The 24,796-nt window shown below is 44.9% G+C and overlaps 1 long non-coding RNA gene across 2 annotated transcripts in view; it reads right to left on the reverse strand.

The window, feature by feature from the left end:
- Window positions 1-23,922, reverse strand: part of LOC147120292 (uncharacterized) — a 199,630-nt gene extending 175,708 nt beyond the window's left edge. The window contains exon 1 of one of the 2 annotated variants that reach the window (XR_015078158.1): window positions 21,379-23,922. This is a non-coding gene — a long non-coding RNA (uncharacterized LOC147120292). Of the gene's footprint in view, window positions 1-21,374 lie in introns of both variants that reach the window. The other variant, XR_015078157.1, reaches the window with a different exon arrangement.
- Window positions 23,923-24,796: the final 874 nt, after the last annotated feature.

Raw genomic sequence — 24,796 nt, forward strand, 5'->3', positions numbered from 1 at the left:
AGTAATTTTTTTTAAAGTATGATTAAAATTTCTCAGCCTGCAAAAGGTGAACTGTAAATACTCTCAGTTATTGATAATACTTTTGCTGCAATCCAGTCCCATGACAACCATCTCCTCCATTGTCCAGCTAAATGGGACTGCCCTTGCCTGGTTCCATTCTTATCTACCCAATCGCAGCCAGAGAATCTCCTGCCGTGCCTTCTCTTCCCGCCCCTGCACCCCCGAATGATCTAGCTGTGGCCCCCATGACTAGCCTTTATTTTTAAATAATAAACTTACCTGAATACTCTATGCTTTTAAAATCCATTCTGTGGAAAAATGGCAAAAAATTCCTGAAACAGGACAGTATGTTATGAGTATCTGGCATGACTGATATTAATTATCCTCTGGCACTTATCAAAATCTTGTACTTGTACTTTACGGTAACATTCATTCCTTACCTTGTGCACATCTTTTAAGTCATGTAACTTCTTTCAGGTCTCAAGCCACTGTGTAGTTGCCACCATGTAGGCTCTTTCAATGACATATAACCATGTTTAACACCTACATTCCACATTTAGGGGCTGTCCTCCCCCACAAAATATATGCTGCTTGTTCTCCATAATAGAGGTTACGACTACATGCAGGTCTCGATTAATAAAACACACTTTTGCACAATCATCGTTGAGCCTTATTCTACAATTGTGTACTCACAGTTGCATTAAGACAATGTGAGACTTTAAATAGCTCATTAGCTGCTTGTGTAGCATTGAAGTATCATGATTACTAAGGCATCATGATTAGCTGATAAAAAGAAAAAAGTCGGGAAATCTGAAAGAAACCAAAAAATATTGGTAATACACAGCCAGTTGATCAACGTCCGCAAAGAGAAAAGACAAGTGTAGATCCTTCATCAGGACTGGAACCTGGAAGATAAAAGGGCTCTTACAAAGCTGAATAGAAACAAAGTGGGAGGGGGCAGGGGGAAGAAAATAGTTAAAAGTCAAGTATCAGGTATCCTGACGCCCTTTCACAGAGAGGAGCTTGCCATACATCTATGGTGGCAGATTGATGTACTAGAGTTGTTAATAGGTTAAATGGACAACAAATAGTGAAATGCTGGGAATCATTGAAAACCAGTAGAAAGATCTTCTACAAATGCAATGCAAAGCCTTTAAAAGAACAAAGGGGTTCAAAAAAATATCCAAATAAGGCATGGGAAAAATCTACATGAAAAAAAGAGGCAACCAGGGCTCAGCAATAAAAGGCTCATTATCTCCCAGTCCCGACGAAGGGTCTACACCCAATAGGTTGACCTGCCTTTTTTCTTTACATATGATTGGCTGCTAATTGTTCATTAACACTAATAAAAGGGCATCCTCAGGTATAGCGCATCAATTTCTTTAGTGTGTCATACAGCAGGATGAAAAGTTGGCATTTCTCTCTAGAAAAAAGGAGGAATATCTAACCTAGTGATTAAAATGAAAATTGTAAACTTGTTAAGGTCTCGTTTGACTTGTCCGATAGTTTACAAGCTGAACCTTACAGCATGGGAGGTTTGTTATTCGTGCATTTACCTGTAAGGTATTATTTTTGCTATGATATCTGGTATATCACAATACTGCAGTAAATATACATAAACTCAGAATCTAATGTAATGTTATCATGCTGCCGCATGGGCTTTTGCTGAGCTGCAGCATAAATGCAGTGAAATTTGGGAAGATACCAGTTAACTGAATTTGGTGTTGAATGCTGACCTAGGTCTGGTTAGACCCTTGACATTGTTCTCAGTACGTCTCAGTTTTGCTTGCACCTTCAAACATCGACAGTCCATGGAATTGTTTTTTTGCTTACACATCAGTTTCTGTTCTTTTTTCAGCATTTCCAAGTCTATATTTGAAATCTATTAGAATATTAACCAGTCAACATATATTGGAACACTAGTTTAACAAATGCAGTTCAAAGGGCAAAGTAATGTTTACATCGTAAAACTACATAGATGCCTGATTTGTTGAAGTTCATCAGAAAAACCTATGTAATCACATTAATATGACAACATTCCACAGTGCCCAGGAACAACATAAACCTGTGCATGTAGAAAAATGAAAAGTTGGCAAAGTGCAGTGCATTTGCCCACTGATAACTACACTTAAGTCTAAACTTGGTGCACTAAGATGCATTGCAAGTCAATATTGTAAAATTAACTTACACATTAGCACGTTGTATAACCCAGCAAATTTCTTCCTCACCTAATACCAAGTTCTGGCCACAGGAGACATAACTTTCACTCGTTCTGTCACCTCCATCCATGCTGCTGCTCATTAATGCAAGGTGGTCCGCAGCAACAAAATGAGCCTTCCTTCTCTGCGGGACCAACACAATGTCACTGAATGGGGCAGTTCTTGCCCCTAGTCTCCCACCAGCCATTCTCCCTGTTCAGTTGTAGAGCAGTTTTAAGGGCAAGCAGAGCTCTTTAGGAGCTGTATGTTGCTCGATAATCCAGCCCTTTTCCCCGTGGTTCCCAGCAAAATCCAATGTAATGTGTAAAATGGATGAGATGTAAAGCCAATGTCTGTCCTCTCAGGTGGATGTAAAAGATCCTATGGGACTTTTCAAAGCAGAGTAGGAAGTTCTCCGTTTCCTGGCCAGTATTTACCCCTCAAACACCGCCAAAAACAGATGATACAGTCATTATCTCATTATTGTTTGTGGGATCTAGTTGTGCACACATTGCCTGCACGTATTTCCCTACATTACAACAGTGACTTTCTTTTTAGTAAGGCTTTTTTAAATGTCTTTTTCTTTAAGATAGTGAGATTGAGAGGTCATACGAAAAATGGTTAAACCCAAAAGTAGCAGTAACTGAAACAATGATGCTTTAAACAGTAATAGTTTCTTGTTAACAGGACTATGTTATTCATTTATATATAGTTACACTCAGTTAAAACACCTCTCTCTAAAATAGGTTTAATTGTACATTCAATGACTTCAACAGTGAAACAGAATTAACAAAAGACCTGGATTGTTTATAGTTCTGTAGGTGGGAGAAAAGGGAGGGTATTGTGTTCTCAATCTCCTTCCTCCTAATAGTAAACAATCTAGCCAGAAATAAGCTAAAAGGTAGGAAAAATAAAACTTAACCTGTAGTAAAAGTAATAAATAGTTCATCTCCATCCAATTCCTGTAAATAAAATTAAATACTGACAAACTGCTCAAATTGTATAACTGAAACTACCAAGAAGATATAATCTGTACTAAGATATTGCCATATATCTCTTGTGAGGAGTTGCTGCTTAGTTACAAATGCACGTATTAAAGCTCTTACAAAAATATACTGGAAATAAACAGATCTACCATTAATACTATTCAATTTCCTAGAACTGTAATGTCAGCGTTCCCACTTCAAATCAGGTTACCACATAGGTGACTGAACATCTTAGGTGTCACTTATGAGATTCTTTGCCTTGCAGTGCAGTCTCATGCATAAACCTCACCTGTGCTGGCAGTGTCACCTCTTTTTCTCTTCTTTGCTGCAGCTGGTTAAAACAAGCTAGAAATTAAGAAAATTGCTCCTCTCTATGTTCATCAATATCATCAAAACTGTCTCCTAGTGCAGTAAATTAAACTATCGCTTTTTTTAATCATGATTTATTTTTTAAATGTTTTTTTGTTTTATCCACACAGATATAGTGTCATATGTCCCTTTGTATCATCTGCCTAGGTGTTCATTGTCTTTCAAACGGATAAAGACATTTGTGGTAGCTTTAAATCCATTTGACTCAATCCTTCATGAAGGAAATCCAGTAAGCAGGTCCAATCTTCTAAGTACTTGAGTTTTATACCCAACTCCCAGGCAAGGTTAGTTTGCAAAAAAAAGACAACAAACCTTTCAAAACAATTTAATAATCCGAAAGAAACCTAATCTCTTCCATGCTTTAGAAAAAAAAATCTCTTCTATGCTGACCTCAAAAAGGTCTGAAAAACTGCCAATTTATTGTAACTTTTTAATCTTTCATCCCAGTAATTGGCAAAAGAACCAGAGGCGACAAGCGGATTTTTTTTTTTAAACACTGAGTTGTTGTGATCTGGAATGCACTACCTGAAAGGGTGGTGGAAGCAGATTCAATAGTAACTTTTGAAGGGAATTGGATAAATGCTTGAAGGGGAAAAATTTGCAGGGCTATGGGAAAAGAGCAGAGGAGTGGGACTAATTGGATAGCGCTTTCAAAGAGCCAGTACAGGCACGATGGGCTGAATGGCCTTCTTCTGTGCTGTATCATTCTATGAGTCCCTCCAACATTGGTTCTCCTTACTTACCCCTTATAACCCTGGGTCCCTTTTGACTTTCTAATTTATTGTATCCTTAAATACAATTAGTCTCGGCTCCACCTTTAAAAATAATTGGGGTTGATGTTATTGTAAGACTACCTTTCTTCATGAAATTAGATTGAATACCCTAAACTACTATTATTTAATTAATTCTTCACACTAACAACGACTTCAATAACAACGACGTGTATTTATATAGCGCCTTTAATGTAGTAAAACGTCCCAAGGCGCTTCACGGGATTGTCACAAAACAAAATTTGACACCGAGCCACATAAGGAGATATTAGGGCAGGTGACCAAAAGCTTGATCAAAGAGGTAGGTATTAAGGAGCGTCCTAAAGGAGGAAAGAGAGGTAGAGAGGCGAAGAGTTTTAGGCAGGGAATTCCAGAGCTTAGGGCCTAGGCAACAGGAGGCACAGCCACCAGAGATGGTGCGATTATAATCAGGAATGCTCAAGAGGGCAGAATTAGAGGAGCACAGATATCTCAGGGGTGGGGGGGGGGGGGGGGGGGAGGGTTGTGGGGCTGGAGGAGATTACAGAGGTAGGGAGGGCCGAGGCCATGGAGGGATTTGAAAACAAGGATGACAATTTTTAAATTGAGGCGTTGCTTAACCAGGCGTCAATGAACGGGACTTGGTGCGAGTTAGCACACGGGCAGCCGAGTTTTAGATGATCTCAAGATTATGTAGGGTAGAACGTGGGAGGCCAGCCAGGAGTGCGTTGGAATAGTCAAGTCACAGTAGGCAGTGTATATATTGCAATGGTTGGAAATCTATCCTCTAGTTACAAGAATCTCCCCAAGCCCATATAAACCTTGTAATTCAGAATTGTATTTCCATATAGGATGGCAACTGCAAACTCTTCCTATTTACATCATCTGAGATAATGCCTAATAAGTCAGTTTGGGGTTATGCATGCAAATCCTAAAGATGAACATATACAGTGAATGTAATTAATAAATATTAAGGACCTTGGGTACAAAAGAGAGAAAGATGAGAGATAAAAAAGGAAGCAAGCTAGAAAATCAGCAGACAAATGCCAATCCAGCAAAGTATAGAGAGGGGGAAATTACGAGGACAGTTAATCCCACTTGAATGCATGCTTAAGGAAGGGGTAACTAAGAGTTACATACATAAAGTTGGTGTTCCTTTTTACATATTAGGTGGTGCTTGGGAAACAGGCCAAAAGTTCACGGATAAACATTTAACACAACAGCTCACCATTCATCACACACAAAACTATTTTTGGGCCAGAGAGGTCCAAAACCATAATGCTTTATAAAGTTTTCATATGGTACTTGATTACACTGTAAATTGAAACAATTTATTCTATCCTTACAGCTCATTGGTGGAACCACAATTGGAACATTGCATGCAGTTCTGGGCATCCACCCTTTAAAAGTGCATCAAAACCTTGGAAAAGATTCAGGAAAGAGTAACAAGAACGATTTAAGAACTTACGCATGTAAGTTATGAAGAGGGACTCAATTATTTTCTATTATAGGAGCTTCTGTTATAGTTTGGAGAGTTGTCCACCAGATGGCAGCATGATTTAAATAGGCCTTGGGGGTAAATTGGCTTTCAAGGTATAGGGCCGGATCTTGCTGGAAAAATAACGGTGTGTGTCTGTTATGAATGTGCAAATTGGCTGGCAAATTGAGAGGCTTAAGAGATATGGCGTGAGTTGCGAATCTCTAGAACTTGCTGGTCGATTTACACTGCTCCACCGTTTGCTTTGCAAAAACATCATCTCGCCCTTAGCCTCCCTGATATTTTTAAGAACTTGCTGGATTTGCACATTAATTGCCCATTAACCTCGTCACAGAAAGTTAAGTCTGGTAATTAACTGTGTATAAATGTCAAATTTGAATTCTTTATTTTTTTTTTACACCTGGCACCTACACATCAACACTTCCAGTATGTGCTGCTGGATAGTAATCAGAAGTAGAAACCTTCACCAATATTTCCTTTACAAAGCCCCAAATATCCCAGTAAACTAAATGGGGACCATCATGAAGCTCCGTACTGTACCACATTGTGTGCATCCATTTAATGAGCCAAGGAGGGGGAGGGGGTCACTTTCAGAATTTTTGATTTATTTTCTTCACAGAAGAGAATTTAGGACTGAGTTACATTTAAAGATTGTATTTGAGACTGTGAATGGGTCAGAGAGATCAATCTAGGCAATTGCTCTGCCATGCACCTTATTGTGCAATTGGAAAACAATTTAAATAAAATCATCTGGGCAAATAAACTTGGCTAGAAGCTATAGGGTAACAACTCAGCTCATGGTGTAGAAGCCTTATAAAGATTTTGTGGAGGTTTATGTTTTGTACGTGGCACTTTGCTTCAATCTAACCGGCTGGCATGCCAAGAGTGTTGCATTTTGAACAAAATCCATGTTGCGATTCATGCAGCTTGTTAGCAATAGTGTCAGTGTGTTGAGAAGAACTCTTACTACGGCCTTCCCTGCAATGAAGAGCAGGGAGATATTATGGTTATTGCTGATTTTTTTTTGTTTCTTCCTTTTGTAGTTTCATGAAGACCACTTTTTTTAATCTGTTCTGGCACGATGTGCTTCCTACCAGATCAGAGGGAAAATTTATACCAGGCTATGAGGGAAGAGACAGAGTTTGGAGATTCTGGCTGGGATGCCACCATGACTTGGGGCTCTACCATTCTTTAGCTGTTTGATTGCTCTTTCAACCTCATCTAGTTTTGACGAAAGTACAAGGTTGTCTTGTACCGGATATTGCGGAACCTTATTTATAGCTTTTGTGATAATATAAGAAGATTGGCTGAAAAGGTTGCAAAAATGTTAAACCCATCAATTTCATTTCACTTTCGTTCACAATAGGGATTGGTTATTGACACACTTCAGGGGCGCTATGCCAGAGGTGGCAGCACTGTTGACACCTTTCAAGGTGTTGCAAATATTCTTGGCATCATGCTGGCAAGCAAAGGATTTAAGCTCTTTCATGATCTCATCCTACTAGCTTGTCTTGTATCTTGCAAATTTTAATCGGTTACTCCTAAGTAGCCGAATTAGTTTCTGACTGGTCATTGAGCCAATCAAGATATGCTATTATCTTCTTACTGAACATGGGTCACTCATTCTTTAAACTGATCCTAGCAACAGAACATACATAGTTTTAAAAACCATGGCCTAGAAATTCGGTATGGCCCCGCCAGGTCTTTTGCGCCCGAAATTTTGCGCCCGCCTAAAATTCAGTTGCGACGGGCCAAGACGGCGGCGGGCGCTATTGCAGGGTTTGGCAGCCTCGCTAGGGGCGATGAATGTCACTTTCAGGCGTCCAGCTCCCGCTGCGGCACCCGATGCGGTGCGGCAGGCTGGGGTACTGCAGGCCTCCTCCTTCTCTTAAGGAGGAGCTGCCTGCAGCCGTCAGATCACCGGTGGATTCCCCCGGCAAATGAGCCCGGCACCACGGAGAAGTGCCGGGCTCGCGGGACTCAGACATCAATGCCGCGGGGGGGTGGTGCAGGAGTCCGGGGAGGGAGGTGCGGGCAGGCGGCCACCGGGAAAGCGGCCGGCCGCCGCTCCACCTTTATGCGCCGGCCTTTCGGAGCTGCAAGACCCCGTTTCACAAACGCTGTTTGCGGCTGCCACGGGCGAGGTGACCGCAACTGAATTTGGCCATCGGGCCGGAATAGCATTGCAACCGGGGCGCTGCGCACACCGATGACGTCATCGGTGTCGGCGCGGCGCTACCGGCTAACGCCGATGTTAGGGTCCATCTGAATTTCGGGCGATAAAAAACTTCAGGCGCAAACCACTTTATAGCCAATAAGTGGGCGCAAACGCGACTGAATTTCTAGGCCCATGTCCCTAAATATGTTCCATTCTTCTTTGCTCCTCTGTTGACTCTCGCAAATGGTTTATAATATTCTTTCACTCTTATTGCTGAGCTGCTAATATGGATCTACAAGGTGCTAAAATTTCTATTCCGTGATTATGAACAGACAGAAAATTATATCTTTAAGGCATTGACATCAAGGCAATTTATAAGCCTCAATTTGTTGGTTTGATATCCTGACTAATGAAAGCCTAAAATAAACCATTTGGTGATCTGTTCAGCAGTCTGTGCCTCACGTAGCTTTGGTGAGCCTGACATTTCTGGATGTCACACTAGAATGTGATGATATAACTGATGAGATGCTAGAATGAGGTTGCACCCAGGTTGTCTTGTATTTGACAGGCTGATAAAACGGTGTGAAATAACAACAGAAAATGCTAGAAAAACTTAGCAGGCCAGGCAATATCCGTGGAGAGAGATATAGAGTCAACGTTTCAGGTCGAAACCCTTTGGTTAACAATGGCCTGGATTTTGCAGTCAGCGCGAAGTGATGGCACTCGCTGCTGACCTCGAAGAAAGCTGCCCACAAAGATCTAGCGATTTCTGTGGCGTCGATTTCACCTCTCGCGATGTTAATTTGATTCAGGCACCAAGTCTAGGGGATCTCCAGCAACAGTGATATCATCAAGCTGGCTAAGCAGCCTATCGCATTGAAGAATTCTTACAGCAGCATATCAGGAAGTAAAATGCACAGATTATCCTTCACATTTTAGTCATTTTACAGAGAGTGAAATAAAGATTGGGGCATACACATGGGGTTAAGATAGAAGCTAAAATATCATAAACAAACTTAAGTTTTTTTATTATATTAAAAACCATAGAATTTTGATCATAAATGAAAAATTTGACATTCCACAAATATAAACTTAGTATTTCAGGGCCAGAACGGTTGCTTAGCAGTAATTATGACTCAGTACGCCATTAAAAACCCAGTTACACCTCATTGAACAAGGCTTAACTTTTTTCGGGGTTTTTTAACAGCGATACTACAGCGTAAAAGGGGAAAGTCTCGTCGGTTCAGCGATTTCAATTGATTGCCGTCTGTAGGGGTCTTCAACAGCGCACCCTGTGGAAGAGCAGGGAATGACTGACAGCAACTTCTGGATTTGCACGTTTAACTATGCATGTGCAGAAGTTGCAGTTAGTTTCTGTTAAGTATGTGTATTGTATTGAACAATTAACACAAAGACTTAAACGTATAACTCAAACAGGTCTTTACTGGTTGGAGGTAGGGACTATACGTAGGTCTTTACTTCATGCCCACAGGCGGGAACTGAGGGGAGATCAGTACCCACAGTACTATTTATACCCCTATGGCCAGGCGTGGTACTGCGTATCACTACGCCCTACAAGTAGTGCAGTCCTGTCCATAGGTTCAAAGTAGCACACATATTACATACACAACATTCCTCCCTTCCTAGCTTTACAGTCATCTCCCCATTTAACATAACGTAATAACATATATACATATATAACTTCAGGTTTACATAACAGAATAACATAGATACATAGATAACTTCATGTCAAAACAGATCACAGATTCAGTCTCTGCGGAAAACAGTTCACAGATTCAATCTCTGTGGTGTAGTCGGTTCACGTTGCTGGAGTGACTCATTCAATAGTCCTTCCATGGATTTAACAGTTTGAACTTCCGAACTGAATTGGCTCCGTTCGGAGGGACCACGTGTGTGATCTGGTAGAGGTAATAATGGTTCAGATGGGTCATCTTCTGTTTCGACTTTTCCTTTTCTGCTTCTTGGAGACTCTCTGGGCTCCACTGTCAGCTGCCAGCTGCATGCGCAGTTCCTCCTTCTCTTCCTCCTTTTTCCGTAGTAGAGCCACCTTCTCCCGATGTTCCGTAGACTTTCGGTGCTCCTCCATGATTTCTGTATGGTGGGAGTCGAAGTTACAAGTTGGGCAGGACAGGACATAGTAATATTCGGTGTCGTCCTGATCTAGGCCAGCGAGAGGGTCTTCTATTTCCTCCATACCCAGCTGGGCGTTAGCCAGCTTTTGTTCCAAGTCCAGACATCTTTCCTGAAGAGACTTCTTCATGCGTACCTCTTCATCCAGCTTTTTCTGGGCTTTCAGCAAGTCGTTTACTAATGACCTCATTTGAGATTTTACTACTTCAACTTCTTTTGGAGATTGATTGATCGGACTATTCAATCCCTCTACCGGAGCAGCTGTTTCAGCGGTCTGTTGTTCTAAGTTGACGTGAGTCAGCGTACTTTTGGCATCCAAGGGCTGCTCTGTTGCAGTCATCTCAGTCTGTGTTGCCACCTCAGCTCTTCCAATAACCTTTGAGAGCTCCGAACCCCTTTTGTTTGAATATTGAAGTTCGTGTTCAAGTTTTTCCCATTTCAGAGTCCTGTCCTTCAGCATATGCAGGAGTTGGCTGACCGTTAACTCCTCTGACATCAGACGTTTTGTGTGCTCCTGCTCCATTTTCTCCATCAGCTGCTTCTGTTGTCTTTCCAGATTCTCCAACTCTATATCAAAGAACTCTTTCGTTGCATTCAACTCTTGCTCAAAACGGCGAAGCATTTGTTCTAATTGCTGTTGTAGTTTGAAATGGAGTTGAGTTCGAGCCCGGTGTCCCTCAGAAATGGGCACATCAGTAGACTTGCCAGACTCAGAATCCACAGTTAAACTATGTTGTTGCTCAGTGGAATTCTGTGCTGAAACTTTGTCTTTTGCACCTGAGTTGGGCTTACCATCATCCGTTCCAGAGTCTGGGCCGACTATCTTCACCGAGTTCTCACTCGTTATTGTTTGTAGGAAATGCCAGTCCATATTCATTTTCCTAATCCACTCCCGTCCTAGTAGTGGACAACCTCCTTCAGATATCACATATAAGTCCATTATTTGACTGTCTTCGCCCTTGTGGACCACTGCAACCTCTATTTTCCCGATGGGGTACACTCTTTGCCCCGTGTATGTTTTCAATATAATCCCCGTATCCTGTAGGGGAACATGTTGGAATAACTTTCCGTAATCTTTCTTATTTATGACCGTCAATGCCGATCCAGTGTCCAATTCCAGTTTTACTTGGACTCCTTCTATCTGAAGAGTGACCCAAATTGTCTGGAGGTCTGCACCCTTACCAGCGTTGAGTACTCTTAAGCTAGCCAGTTCATTACAGCTTAAGCTAGCCAGTTCATTACTGCTAGCGTCTGAATCGGACTCCTGTTCGGTCACCTTGTGTACCTTTGCGTATTTTCCTTGCGGTGACTTCTTGTTGCTGGTCTTCTTCCCTGACCTGCATACTCTAGCTATATGTCCAAGCCTACCACAAGTTCTACATTCTTGGTTTTTAAACCAACACTGGTTCTGATCATGCGTTGTCTTTCCACAACGATAACATTTGCCAGAACTCACACCCAATTTGTGTGCACTGAGCTCCGGTGACCGTAGCTGCATTACTGCCGTGCCTCTCGCTGCGGCTTCGTGTGCTGCTGCCATAGTGACCGCCTTCTCAAGCGTCAGCTCATTCTCCTCGAGCAGTCGCTTTTGTGTATCCTGTTTAAATAAACCACACACAAATTTATCTCGTAGTGCATCTGTCAGTCCCGTTCCAAACTGGCAATATTTCGCTAATTTACGCAATTCTAGCAAATATTCAGCATTGCTTTCATGCTGTAGCTGCCTTCTGTCGTAAAATTTAAATCGTTCCGCTAGCATCAGCGGCGTGGGGTTTAGATGCTCTTTCAGGACAGTAACAATCTCATCGAACGTCTTATCCGTCGGTTCATCTGGTGATAACAGGTGTTTCAATTGCCCGTATGTCTTCGCACCCATTAAATTTAATAATGTTAGAGCTTTATCTTGGTCACGAATTTTATTGGCCTTACAATAATTTTTTACTCTTTCAACATATATGGCCCAATCTTCGAGGTCACTATCAAAGGTGCTAATATTCCCGTGTTTAGGCATTGTAGATTTGCAATTTCTCAGATTTTATTTTGTTTACTTGTTATCAAAGATGGCGGCTTCCCGCTCTTGCCGTCGTCCTCCGCCCACAAAATGGCGGTTTTCCCGCGCTTGGCAGTCTTCACCCGTCCCCCAACGCCGTCTCCCTTCAGCCCCCGAGTGCGGCCCTTATCTTCGCCGCGATCGCCCGAGTGCGGCCCTTATCAGCGGATGCGATCGCTGGATCGCGAAGTGGCTCCCGACCGAAGCGGCTCTCGGCCCTTATCTTCTGTGCGATCGATAGCCCGCGCTGTGCACCGCGGCTCTCGCACCTTGAGCTTCTGCAGCTGCAGCGCCTTTCAGTCCGAGTGCGGCCCTTATCTTTGGTCCCGATCGCTGGCCCGCGCTGTGCCTCACACTTGAAGCGGCTCCCGGCCTCTGGCTCACCCGGCTCTTGCTCGCTCCCTCCCGGGCTCTGGCTTACCCGCTCGCGCGTTTCACCGCGGCTCTTATCAGGGATTGCGATCGCCCTTATCTTCTCCAACTTCCCCAGCCCTGTCTTTGCAGCCAACGCTGCACGGCTTACCCCACCACCTAGGTTGAACAAGGAAACTGCAGAAAGACTTCTGTCAGTCGCTGGAAGCTGTCAGGATGGCTGCTGCACTCCAGTGCTCAGTCGCTGATGGAGGCTTCAGAGTCCTAAAGCCTGTCGCTTCTAGTGGGGTGGTGATGTTTGAAACCTCTCTTCAACTGCCGCAGGGTAAGAACCTGACTCGTCGCCAGTGTTAAGTATGTGTATTGTATTGAACAATTAACACAAAGACTTAAACGTATAACTCAAACAGGTCTTTACTGGTTGGAGGTAGGGACTATACGTAGGTCTTTACTTCATGCCCACAGGCGGGAACTGAGGGGAGATCAGTACCCACAGTACTATTTATACCCCTATGGCCAGGAGTGGTACTGCGTATCACTACGCCCTACAAGTAGTGCAGTCCTGTCCATAGGTTCAAAGTAGCACACATATTACATACACAACAGTTTCACATTTGTAATGATGGCAAACGCTGACAGTTTCACCGTCATTACAACCACAAATTCTGGGCCAATATGATACACAGTGGGTGCATATACACAGTGTGGTAAACCACTTTTATCGTTCACTATCGTTACACTATAGTTATCACTGTTATATCGTTACTCTATGGTTATCACTGTTCACACTGTTGTATCACTATACGAGGTCGCCTCTTGTCACGCTGCTATACCTGGGCTGACCACTGCTGACTCCGCCCATGACTCCACCTACCTGCCCAGGTATAAAGGTAGTCGACTGGCTGGCATTCCTCCTTGTTGTATCCGATCACCCACGAGGGTGGGCTCTGTTATTTAGCCAATAAAAACCTATAGTTACTTTCTTAACTCGTCGCTTTTCATTGGATGAATTGATAGGTATATCAATTTTATTGGCTAAATTTTAAAATGTCGACACTTGCAAACAACCAGCCAAGCGACCAGCCAGACGCCCAGCTACAACAGCCACAGCAGCCGGCCTGGCTGCGAGCCCTCAGACCACCGTACCTGGACCTAAACCCACAGGCAGCAAACTCAGCCCTCGACTTCGAACACTGGCTGAGCTGCTTCGAAGCCTACCTGGGAGAATCCGGCGTGCCTCAGAAATCCATGCTAAGAGTTCTGAACGCCCAAGTGAGCCCTAAAGTATTCGCACTCATCCGGGACCTTAAAACATACGAGGACGCCATCAACCGGCTGAAAAGACAGTACCAAACCCCGGTAAATTCCATGTATACCAGACACCTCCTAAGATCCCGCCCACAACAGCCAGGAGAGCCCGTGGAGGAATTTTTACGGGTGCTACAAGCACTCGGCAGAGACTGTAACTTTAAAGCGGTAACGGCGGCAGAAAATACTGAAGACAATGTCCGCGATGCCTTCGTGAAAGGCCTGCGGTCCGAGTACTCACGGCAAAGACTGCTGGAAGCAAGGGACCTCGACCTGGACAAAGCTGCAGCCCTCGCTCTCTCTCTATAGAGGTGGCCCATCGGGACCTCGAGGCATACTCAAGGTACTGTAACTCGCGACCCTGGGACTTGGGACCGACCCCGGGACTTGGGACCGACCCCGACCGCGATACCCCCCGCAGCAACCCCCCTGGGACCTACCTCAGCGTCGGCGTCCCGGACCCGATCGAGACCGCCACCCCCGGTACCGGCTCCGACATCGGACCCCCGCGATCGGGCCGCCGGCTGCTTCTTCTGCGGCCAGGCGAAACACCCGAGGTCGCGCTGCCCAGCCAGGAACTCTACCTGCTCAAACTGCATGAAGGCCACTTCGCTACGGCCTGCAGAGGTGGATCATCAGAGGCCAGCAGTGCCTCATGCGAGCTGTGGGGGCGGCCATCTTCCTTCAAGGCAACAGAGGCCAGCATCCCCACATGTGAGTCATGGGGGCGGCCATCTTTGATACAGGCAACCGACACCAGCAGTGCCTCATGTGAGTTATGGGGGCAGCCATCTTCTCCGCCATTTTGTCCAACCTCGTGGGAGACGCCATTTTACCCACCACGCCCGACCGCCACCGTGCCTCTAGACCCGACTACCGCCTCAACCGCAGACTACAACAACTCGCTCAGCTATACACTAGCCTCCGTCACACTGGACCAGGTCCGCCCGCATCACCTGTCCAAGTCGATGATGGACATCAAAGTAAACGGCCACGCCACGACCTGCCTGTTCGACAGCGGAAGCACGGAGAGCTTCATCCACCCAGACACGGTGAGCCACTACTCCCTCCCTGTCCTGCCAACGCGCAACCGGATCTCGATGGCATCGAGGTCACACGCCACAGACATCAGCGGCTACTGTGTTGTGACCCTGTCGGTTAAGGGTACGGAGTATAAAAATTTTAAACTCCTCGTCCTGCCCCAGCTATGCGCTGCCGTCCTACTAGGCCTAGACTTCCAATCCCACCTCCAAAGCGTCACGCTAGCATACGGCGGACCCCTCCCCCCACTCACAGTCGACAACCAGCAGATTTTAAACCGCCCACCGCGTAACACCTGCGGCCTATCCACCCTCAAGGTCCCGCCACCTTCCCTGTTCGCTAACCTCACCCCCGACTGCAAACCCGTCGCTACCAAGAGCAGGCGGTACAGCACCGGGGACAGAGCTTTCATTAGCTCTGAGGTGCAGCGTCTCCTGAAGGAGGGCATCATTGAGGGGAGCACCAGCCCCTGGCGTGCCCAGGTCGTGGTCGTTAAGACCGGCAATAAAAACCGCCTGGTCATCGACTACAGCCAGACCATAAACAGGTACACCCAGCTGGACGCATACCCCCTTCCCCGCATATCTGATATGGTCAATCAGATTGCGCAGTACCGGGTATTCTCCACCATCGACCTTAAGTCGGCCTATCACCAACTCCCTATCCGCCCTGAGGACCGCCAGTATACAGCCTTCGAGGCGAACGGCCGCCTCTACCACTTCCTTAGGGTTCCCTTCGGCGTCACCAACGGGGTTTCGGTCTTCCAAAGGGAGATGGACCGGATGGTTGACCAGAACGGGCTGCACGCCACGTTCCCCTATCTAGATAACGTCACCATCTGCGGCCGCGACCGGCAGGACCACGATGTTAATCTGGAGAGATTCCTCCGTACGGCCCAACGGCTGAACCTCACCTACAATAAGGATAAATGTGTGTTTAACACCTCGCGCCTTGCCATCCTCGGCTGTGTAGTAGAGAACGGAGTCATCGGCCCCAACCCCGAAAGAATGCGCCCCCTCATGGAGCTACCCCTCCCCCACTGTCCAAAGGCACTGAAGAGAACCCTGGGGCTCTTCGCCTACTATGCCCAATGGGTGCCCAATTATGCGGACAAAGCCAGACCCCTCATGAAGTCCACATCCTTCCCCCTTACGGAGGAAGCGTGTGCAGCCTTCTCCCTCATTAAGGGAGACATTGCCAAGGCCACAATGCACGCAGTGGATGAGTCCATCCCCTTCCAAGTCGAGAGCGATGCATCCGACTTCGCCCTAGCCGCCACCCTTAACCAGGAGGGGAGACCGGTGGCCTTCTTCTCAAGGACCCTACAGGGCCCTGAGATCCGACACTCGTCGGTCGAGAAGGAGGCCCAGGCGATTGTGGAGGCGGTACGACGCTGGAGGCACTACCTGGCAGTCAAACGATTTACCCTCCTTACCGACCAACGTTCGGTCGCTTTTATGTTTAATAACAAGCTGAGGGGCAAAATCAAGAATGACAAGATCTTGAGGTGGAGAATCGAGCTCTCCACCTATGATTATGATATCTTGTACCGGCCAGGTAAGCTGAACGAACCCCCCGATGCTCTGTCACGAATTACGTGCGCCAGCGCGCAAAGTGATAGACTTCAGACCCTCCACAACGACCTCTGCCACCCCGGGGTCACCAGACTTTACCACTTCATTAAGGCCCGCAACCTGCCCTACTCCATCGAGGAGGTCAGGACCATGACCAGGAACTGCCAGACCTGTGCCGAGTGCAAACCGCACTTCTTTAGGCCGGACAGAGCAAGCCTGATCAAGGCCACCCGCCCCTTCGAGCGCCTGAGCATCGACTTTAAGGGGCCCCTCCCGTCCTCTGACCGTAATGTGTGCTTCCTCAACATTGTTGATGAGTACTCCCGTTTCCCCTTTGCCTTCCCCTGCCCAGACATGACCAGTACCACGGTCATTAAATGCCTGAACGACCTCTTCGCCTTGTTCGGGTTCCCAAACTATATACATAGTGACCGGGGCTCCTCCTTCATGAGCGAGGAACTCCGTCAGTTCCTACTAGCGAGAGGTATTGCTGCAAGCAGGACCATCAGCTACAACCCCCGAGGGAACGGCTAGGTGGAAAGAGAGAACGCGACGGTATGGAAGGCCGTCCTCTTAGCCTTAAAGTCTAAGGGCCTCCCAACCTCCCGCTGGCAGGAAGTCCTCCCGGCAGCGCTGCATTCCACCCGGTCACTACTTTGCACTGCCATCAACGCCACCCCCCATGAACGAATGTTTGCTTTCCCCAGGAAGTCGACTACGGGAACCACGCTACCAACCTGGCTGACCTCTCCGGGGCCCGTCTTGCTGCGAAAGCACGTGAGGGCCCATAAAACGGACCCCCTGGTCGAGAGGGTGGACCTCCTGCACGCCAACCCCCAGTACGCCTATGTGGCATACCCAGACGGGCGGGAGGACACAGTCTCCTTACGAGACCTCGCACCCTCGGGCACTCCGGAGACACCACCTTCACCCCCCCCCCAATTCCAGCCCAGGTAGACGGCATGCCGGAACCCCACGAGCCTTCGCCGACCACGCAGACACCAGCATTAACACCGGATAATGCAACACCGCCGCTGCGACGATCAGAAAGGCTTACGAGGCCTCCGGACAGACTGACATACCAGAACTGGTAGTACACTTCACCCCGCCGGACTCAAATCTAAACAAGGGGTGAATGTGGTAAACCACTTTTATCGTTCACTATCGTTACACTATAGTTATCACTGTTATATCGTTACTCTATGGTTATCACTGTTCACACTGTTGTATCACTATACGAGGTCGCCTCTTGTCACGCTGCTATACCTGGGCTGACCACTGCTGACTCCGCCCATGACTCCACCTACCTGCCCAGGTATAAAGGTAGTCGACTGGCTGGCATTCCTCCTTGTTGTATCCGATCACCCACGAGGGTGGGCTCTGTTATTTAGCCAATAAAAACCTATAGTTACTTTCTTAACTCGTCGCTTTTCATTGGATGAATTGATAGGTATATCACACAGATATTATCAGCATGGTGCTTTTTCTCAAGAGGAAATCGCACATTTGTTTAATGATCACTAATGACTTTTGAGAGATTTTCAAGCACATTGATCAATTTGAAAGGTGATAGCAAAGCTCACACCCGATTCTCAAACTTGTTCCTCATTCTATGTCACTTTGTATTATGTGCTGCGCCATTGTGCTGTCCTTAAATAGCATTCCTCAAGACCAAAATCTTGCCCCCTCCCCCCCCCCCCCACCCCATTTTGAGATGAATTAACAATATAGGGAATTACCTGATATGGTAAGGGAGTGATTCAACCATCCACATCATTTAATACTATTTATGCCTTAGTGTAATTCAATAAATTAATTGACTGTAGCTCAGAAATTCATGACGGCTCTCAAAAAGCATATGATTTTAATAAACAATAATTAATGATCAACTTAAATATTCTTGATATATTCTTTATTATATAGGTACTTGTACAAAAATCCCTTACGCCTGTTAAAAAAAAAAAAAATCCCTAGCACTTGTTTATAAAAAGTGCCACAGTATATGTGGCTGATGCTCATACAAAATGTGGTGCATACAATTATATTAATTTCAGACTGTTTTATGTTCAGAGAATATTTTGTACAATAAATTTTGATGGGCTTGGTATCAATGCCGACAGAGAAATATACAACCATTGCTATCAGTAGCCTTCCAAGAGTCCGTACTAACAAAATAAGTATTCAATACTTTTTATATCAAATTTCCAGCTAAGCTTATAACAGTTAAAGGAATTTTTTTTTAACAATAGCAATCAAATAAGAGGCCTGGTTTTCAAACATCATATAAAAAGTTCATCCATAAAGCAAAACTTTCCTTGTGTGTACAGATGCATTCTCACTAGTCCACTGATCTCAGATATAATCAAATTATCATCATCCTACAGAACATTTATTAGCAAAAGTAAGGAAAGCAAACAGTATTGAACAGGAGATAGCTACTGATCTTTTTCTAAGTAGAGAAATTGACATGAAGAGTATCTCCCACACTGCAAGATGAAAAGCATACCAGAGTAGAGAAGATAAATCAATAATTACTGGTTTGATGACAGCAAACTTTGGTTTTAAAAACCTGCAGATTATAGGAGGAAAGGAAGACTGAGTCCTCCAGTTTTGACATTTCAGGGAAGAATAAGTTAAAATAGGAGACAATGTAATAAAGTTTAATTTTAACAGAGTGAGATACAAGGAGAGGAAATGCACATACAATTTACAGTTAAGATTTGATCTTGAAAATCTGTTCTGTTTGCCAGTCAATGCTTGAGGGGTGGTGATGGGGCGGGGGGGTGGATGGAGTTCAGTTTCAACTGCTGCAGAACTGGTTCTTTTCATGGGGGAGGGGGAAATATTTTCATGTCTACATCCAAGCATGCAAAAAATATCACAAGAATGCCTGATTATAACCCCTGCCCCACAAATGTTCATTCCTCACAATAGTTCTACAGTATTTTCAGTACTTTATACTAGGGCACTATTCTGTTTTTCCTGGAAACTATAAAGAAGTGCAAAGTAGTTTATATTAGATTTGTAATTAAATTGTAGCCATTAGCATATAGAAAACCACTTTGTTCCTGAAACTAAAAGGCAGAAAATGACTGAGTAGTTGGCTGGTAAACTTTACATCAGCAACAGAGAGAAAAAAAAGTACTCAAGAGCTTTCTAAGATGATTAAGCGAAGGAACAATGGATGTGCCAAGAAGGGCTGCAACCATGTTCTTTTTTATTCGTTTATAGGATGTGGGTATCACTGGCAATACCAGCATTTATTGTCCATCCCTAATTGCCCTGGAAAAGGTGGTGGTGAGCCACCTTCTTGAACCAGTGCTGTCCGTGTGGTGAAGGTACTGCCACAGTGCTGTTAGGGAGTTCCAGGATTTTGACCCAGTGACCATGCAGGAATGGCAATATATTTCCAAGTCAGGATGGTATATGACTTGGAGGGGAACTTGAAGGTGAGAGTGTTCCCATGCACCTGCTGCCCTTGTCCTTCTAGGTGGTAGAGGTCGCCCATTTGGGAGGTGCTGTCGAAGAAGCCTTGGCGAGTTGCTGCAGTGCATCTTGTAGATAGTACACGTTGCAGCCACGGTGCGCCGGTGGTGGAGGGAGTGAGTGTTTAAGGAGGTGGATGGGATGCCAATCAAGCGGGCTGCGTTGTCCTACCTATCAGATGCATAAACCGTGCCCACAGCATCCTCATGGACAAAGCCATTAAGAAGTTTGACATTGTGGAGGCTGTTGCAGTCTGAGATATTTCAGAGGCCAGCACCTTTGAAGCATACATGTTGCCCAAGCTGTACGTAAAATTACATTACTGCATCAGCTGTGCCATCTACAGCAAAGTGGTAAGAAATCGTTTACAGGAGGCCAGGAAGGGCAAAACCCCTCTTCAACATCCCAAATGGAGCTGCCCCCAAGCCTATGTAAACATCAGCAGATCCTATTATTTGAAATAATAAAAATGTTGAACCACAAAATAAAAAGTAATTTATTGAAAGCTATTCCAATACCTGTAATGCAAAACAATGTGGATTTAGATGCAAATCATGTTTGATTTTGCTGTACATTCTTGAGAATGTAATTAAGTTAATAAATAGGTGTAAGCAGACATATAATAGAATTCAAAAGGAAGCTACCAATGGTATCTTTCAAGATACATATAAAAATGTTAATACTTATTGGAATAGGAAAGTAGACACCCGAGATGTGACCATTGGATTTACATAGAATTACATAGAATGTACAGCACAGAAACTGGCCATTCGGCCCAACTGGTCTGTGCTGGTGTTTTTGCTCCACACAAGCCTCCATCCACCCCTCTTCATTTAACCCTATCAACATAACCTGCTATTCCTTTCTCCCTCATATGTTTATCTAGCTTCCCCTTAAATGTAGCTATGCATCTATGATCCCAAGTGATGATTCCTTACATCTCTATTTTTTGCAAATTTGAAGAAATTGTCAGCACAAGGGATTAAATGAGTTAAATTTGTTTGACAAAAAAATAAGAAAGTAATACAAAGTAAAGGCAGATATTATTCAAAAGAACTTAGAGAGGCTTAGCTGTATGTATAACAGCTCCTACATGGACTAAAACATAATTAACAACTAGTAATAAATACAAATGCCAAATGTTTGTTTTGATGACAAATAAATAGTCCCACTTTAATGAGTGTGGACAAGATTTGGTACTACTTGAACAGTAGGAAGTTCTCCCAACTGGCCAACATTCCTCAGTCAACCAAGAGCACAGATTCATTAGGTCATTCACCTCATTGCTGTTTTGGGACCTTTGTGCACACAAAATGGCTGCTACATTTGCCTACATAACAGTGACTACATTTCAAGAGTAATTCATTGGCCCAAAAATTGCGGTCCGCGGCATGCCTCCGGAGTATGCCACTGACCTGCGAAAAGAATACGCACCTACCTGATGGGGGCCCTCCTGCGAAAACTTGCGCTCTGACGCTGCGAGTAGGAGGGCAGCGCAATGGCCCACAGATCACAGGGACACAGCCTGTGCGGAAGTGTACCTGGGATCATGTGGGCCTGGTCCTCCAATCAGGAATCAGAATAGATTTTACATCATTTCAGAAGGGAATCCCGTAATCAGATTTAATGGAATCCTGTAATCAGATTTAATTACAACTTACAGGTTGGAATTTAATTCCTAATTAGCTTCATTCACCGACTTCACTACATCTTAATTCTGTTAGTAAAAAATTAATTTTGCTGATAATTATCGACATGATTAAAACTCCAATCTTTGCAGAAACAAGAAAAACTCATTCGATACAATTAAACTATCCGATTTCCAAGATGAAAATTGTTAAAACATGCCTGAGATATTCCCTTACACTGATGCAAACAGGCCCTGCCCTGCCCGTTTGCATCAATCGTAAAATTTTTGTCCGCAATTGCTGGGCAGTTGGTGAGCAAATAGCCCAACTCTGCGGCAGCAATTGGTTTTTCTTTGACCGTGCGGATGATCTGTCAACACGTACGTTAACAGATCACATGTTTGGGATTTAGCACATGCGCAAATGCATGCGGAAATCCCGAACCTGCGGGCCATTTCAAAGGAGGTATGACAGCGTACTCTGACGCTGTCATACCCACCGCAAATTCTGGACCATAATATGCTAAGTGTTTTGGGACCTTTCTGTGCAAGTCCCAAAATGAGGAAAGCCCCAAATTAAACAAATGGTTAAACAAAAGCAACCTGTTGTTTAGAGGTCTAACCATTGGAAAATATGTCACCCAGTGTAATGGACCTAAAATCTGTAGCTTTCTTTGTAAGGCACAGAGGATTACAAATTTAGATCAAGATAAAGAAAATAAAATTGAGATACTTAAGGGACTCGGTGGACACCAATGGATAGGTACAACTTACAGCATTAATCTACTAAAGAAACTGGATATCATGGGGTAAGTACCCTTAACATTCTGCAACCTGAGGCATTTAGCAAATATAGATGGAATGTTAGACAAATAAAACTACAAGAAAGTATATTGCTACTTAGCTAAAACACAATTTTTGTTACGGTTCAAATGCTGAATTTCAATGATCACTGAGGCCACCTATTCCCACCTTGAAACACCACCAGTCTCTATCCCCACTGCCACTGAAACATGCATCAATGCCTTTATCAATTTCAGACTCGACTTTTTCAATGTACTCTGAACCAATCTCTCAGACTTCACCTTACACAAACTCTGGACTTGTGAGCTAAATCCTACACAACCTCTAACCAATCCAAACTCTGCCACCTGCATCTTGTCACCCAGTCCCAGTCAACCATCACTGACCCCCAACATCACCCCACTACCCCAACATTCGCAAGCACATAGATTTCAACATTTTTTTTTGTTTAAATGTTAGTGCAGCTGAGGCTACAACAACGGTATCTATCCGACATGTGGAAAACTGTCCAGGTATGTCCTGTCCACAAAAAGCAGGACAAATCCAACCTGGCCAATTACCGCCCCATCAGTCTACTCTCAATCATCAGCAAAGTGATGGAAGATATCATCGACAGTGCTATCAAGCGGCACTTACTCACCAGTGCCCAGTTTGGTTCCACCAATAGCACTTGGCTCCTGACAAATATGGACAAAGGAGCTGAATTCCAGAGGTGAGGTGAGAGTGACTGCCCTTGACATCAAGGCAGCATTTGACTGAGTGAGGCACCAAGAAGCCCTAGTAAAACTGAAGTAAATGGGAAATCAGGGGGAAAACGCTCCACTGGCTGGAGTCATACCTAGCACAAAGGAAGATGGCTGTGGTGGTTGAAGGTCAATCATCACAGCCCCAGGACATCACTGCAAGAGTTCCAAAGGGCAGTGTCCTAGGCCCAACCATCTTCAGCTGCTTCATCAATGATCTTCCCTCCAACATAAGGTCAGAAATGGGGATGTTCGCTGATGACTGCACAGTGTTCAGTGCCATTCACAACTCCTCAGATAATGAAGCAGTCCATGCCCGCATGCAACAAGACCTGGATGACATTCAGGCTTGGGCTGATAAGTGGCAGGTAACATTCGTGCCACAGAAGTGCCAGGCAATGACAATCTCCAACAAGCGAGAATCTAACCACCTCCCCTTCACATTCAACGGCATTACCATCGCCAAATCCCCCACTAACAAATCCTAGGGGTCACCATTAACCAGAAACTTAACTGGACCAGCCACATAAGCACTGTGGCAACAACAGCAGGTCAGAGGCTAGGTATTCTGCGGCGAGTGTCTCACCTCCTGACTCCCCAAAGCCTTTCTACCATCTACAAGGCACAAGTAAGGAGTGTGATGGAATACTCACCACTTGTCTGGATGAGTGCAGCTCCAACAACACTCAAGAAGCTCGACACCATCCAGGACAAAGCAGCCCACTTGATTGGCACCCCATCCACCACCTTAAACATTCATTCCCCCCACCACCGGTGTACCGAGGCTGCAGTATGTACCATCTACAAGATGCACTGCAGCAACTCGCCAAAGCTTCTTTGGCAGCACCTCCCAAACCCGCGACCTCTTCCACCTAGAAGGACAAGGGCAGCAGGAGCATGGGAACATCACCACCTCCAAGCCACACACCATCCTGACTTAGAAGTATATTGCCGATCCTTCATCATCGCTGGATCAAAATCCTGGAACTCCCTTCCTGGAACTCCCTACCTAACAGCACTGTGGGAGTACCATCACCACACGGACTGCAGCGGTTCAAGGGCAACTAGGGATGGGCAATAAATGCTGGCATTGCCAGCGACACCCAGATCGCATAAACAAATAAAAAGGTAAAGCTCAGTAAAACATTTTTTTAAACTTTGTGTTTTATTAGCCTAAGTGCCAAGAAACCCATTTATAAGGATTTTGTATTCTGTCATATAAAATAAAAAAAACCTGAATGAAGGAAATGATGTAACAACTGCAGAATAAAGTGCTGGATGTTACAATTCCCTCAAATGAAATGCACTCAATTCAAACTGCAGAAAAATGAATTTCTGTTTGACCGATAGTGATACAAAATGCCTGCCTACTTTTTCTCCTTTCAATTCTCACCCTTTCCCCCAGAAACACTGGCTCATGCTGGAGTGTTTGAACTGGTGCTTGCTACCCTCCGATACTTCACTCACATGGTCATTCTAAATCTGTGAGTTTTGAGAATGAGTATCAAAGGGTTATTCAACCAGTGGGGGGGGGGGGGGGGGAGGGCATCAATACTGAGCTCAATCTTGACCTTGTCTGACAACCACATTTTTCAGGAGATGTCACTGGATGATGATTAGAAGCAGGGCCTATTACTTGTTTCTACACTCACCAATCTGGTGGTGCTGTGGGTGATTATAGC

The sequence above is a fragment of the Somniosus microcephalus genome, chromosome 4 (genome assembly GCF_052327205.1).
Source record: "Somniosus microcephalus isolate GS21.2 chromosome 4, FLI_Smic_1.0, whole genome shotgun sequence".
Taxonomy (NCBI): Eukaryota; Metazoa; Chordata; class Chondrichthyes; order Squaliformes; family Somniosidae; genus Somniosus; species Somniosus microcephalus.